Here is a 2,678-nt window from a genome sequence, read left to right as displayed (position 1 = left end):
CAGGATCCATACAAATGAAAAATAAACTAGTACACAGTGGAAACAATTAACTAGTTATACCTTTCTTTGTAACTTAAAGATCTCTTGATCTTCTACTGTATTCCTCTCCTCCTCTTAGACGTCATGTGGGCGACGATCTTCCAAGACAACACTGTTAGGACCTTCGGATAGCGGCTAGAGAGGGGGGGGTGAATAGCCGACCCCAAATTCGCGTTTCTTTCTACAAACCAAGTTAGCGCAGCGGAAAAATAACAACAGAAACGTAAATGGAGAAATCAAACCTCAAGCACAGCGATGTAACGAGGTTCGGAGATGAAACTCCTACTCCTCGGTGTATCCGTAAGGTGGACGAATCCTATCAATCCGTCGGTGGATGAAACCCCGGATAACCGGCTAATATGAACTCCTTCTGGGTGGAGAAACCTCACCACAAAGTCTTTGCAACAGCAAAACAGAGGAGTACAACAATAGAGGAAACAAACAAGAACAATAGAAATTGTAAACACACTTGCTTGCCTTCTCGTCAGAGTCCGTTGATGAAGCAGCAGCTAGAAAACCAGCACGAAGCTTCAGCAAACCGAGAGCTCAGCAAAGCTCAAGTCGCAGTTAGGAGGAAGAAGAGTTGTTACTGTAGAGGCCCTCGACCTTGATATATAACCTGCGAAGAAGAAGACAGATAAACTAGCCGTTGTGTCACTCCTGATCGGTCCAGGAGTGTTCGATCGGTCTTGGGACCGATCAGGCCTTAGGTTGATCGGTCCCGATCGATCATCCAACTCTCGTGAGAGTTGGCCTCGTCGATCGGCCCGGACCGATCAGACAGTGGATCGGTCCACGCCGATCCCCTCTTCTTCTCCCGATCTTCTTCGCTCGATCGGTCACCGCATGGAAACTCATCGGTCACCGTCGATCAACCAACAGATCGGTCACTGACCAAGGTTTAGAGCTCCCACCCTAAACCCTACCTAGTCCGGAGAACGAGCTACCGAGCCCTCTCTGGAACGAGTACCGAGCCCTCTCCGACTTCGTCTGGTCCAGAGAACGAGCTACCGAGCCCTCTCTGACCTAGTCCGGAGAACGAGCTGCCGAGCCCTCTCCGACTTCCCATGCCAATCTTCCATACTTGGACTTCTCCCGTGCCAAGTCTCCATACTTGGACTTTTCCCGTGCCAAGCTCCCTGCTTGGACTTTTCCGTGCCAAGTCTCCATACTTGGACTTTTCCCGTGCCAAGCTCCTTGCTTGGACTTTTCCATGCCAAGTCTCCATATTTGGACTTTTCCCGTGCCAAGTCTCCATACTTGGACTTTTCCGTGCCAAATCTCCATACTTGGAATTTTCACCAGATGTCTGGTCAACCTTGACCTATCTGGATTTCCCTTGCCTGGCTTCACTCACCAGGACTTTCCAACTGCCTGGCTTCACTCACCAGGACTTTCACCTGGCTTCACTCACTAGGATTTTCCGAATCAGGTCGACTCACCTCGGGTCAACCAGGTCAACCTTGACCAAAGATTACACCCACAATCTCCCAAGTTTGTATTCTGTCAAACATCAGAATACAACTTTTCTACTCTCGTCAAACATCAGAATAGAGCTTTTCTATTCTCGTCAAACATCAAAATACAACTCGAGTCAGGTCAACTCGAGTCAGGTCAACCAGGTCAACCTTGACCTAAGGTTGCACCAACAATCTCCCCCTTTTTGATGTTTGACAAAACCATAAACAAGTTAGGTTAACCTGATAACCTAACTTAGGTTTCCCAATATTCTTCCTTGAACATTCTCCCCAAACTCTAATGTTCTTCCTTGAACATTCTTTGGATATTATCCCATTCTCCCCCTTTTTGACACACATAAAAAAGAGTGAATCAAGGTCAAGAGTTTATTCCTAATGAAAGTCCCATACCTTTAATTGAAACCCTTAATTTCCACCTTGATACTAAAGTCAACAATCAACTTAGTGATAATCCTATATCACTCAAGTCTTTAGAGTAAAAACTCCCCCTAAAAGTCAACTCCCCCTTGACTAATAGGTAAATCTCCCCCTAAAGGTCAACTCCCCCTTGACCATTGCACCAACAATGTCTTGGAGAGTTTCAAACCTTTAGAAATCCAAAACACAAACTGTGTTTTAACTTTCAGCTGAAATTTCAGACAACACAGTCGGAGCTCCCTGGATCGGTCCAGTGACCGATCCAGCATCCCCTGGACCGATCAGGGAATCTCCTGATCGGTCACACATCTGATTTCTGAATTTCTTCCTCCCGAAATTCAGAAACCCCTACAAAATTACAGAAAATTCCAAAAATTATAAAATTTTGAGGATACATTCCTCATAACATATACTATCATGGTAAAATAATTTTCTATGAAAATAACTTCCATTTTCAAATCTTGATACAAAGTTTAAAAACTTTGAAATAGTTCAAATTTACCTAAACTTTGTATCAACTTGCTCAATGATGAATGCTATCACTAGAAAAGCTTCATCAATGTTTTTCAAATCAATTTTGAAATGATTTTAAACCATTTAATTTAGGACCACAATCTTAGGGCTAAGTGTACATGACTTGTACACAAGCTTTCCCTATGATCCTCCATTTTGAATTAGGCTCATCTAGGTACAAGAACTATGCACCTTGATCCTAACTCATGATCCTAATATCTCACACACATC

Source organism: Zingiber officinale, chromosome 11A, assembly GCF_018446385.1.
Source record: "Zingiber officinale cultivar Zhangliang chromosome 11A, Zo_v1.1, whole genome shotgun sequence".
In the NCBI taxonomy this organism is placed as follows: domain Eukaryota; kingdom Viridiplantae; phylum Streptophyta; class Magnoliopsida; order Zingiberales; family Zingiberaceae; genus Zingiber; species Zingiber officinale.
Note: the sequence above shows the minus strand (reverse complement) of the source record.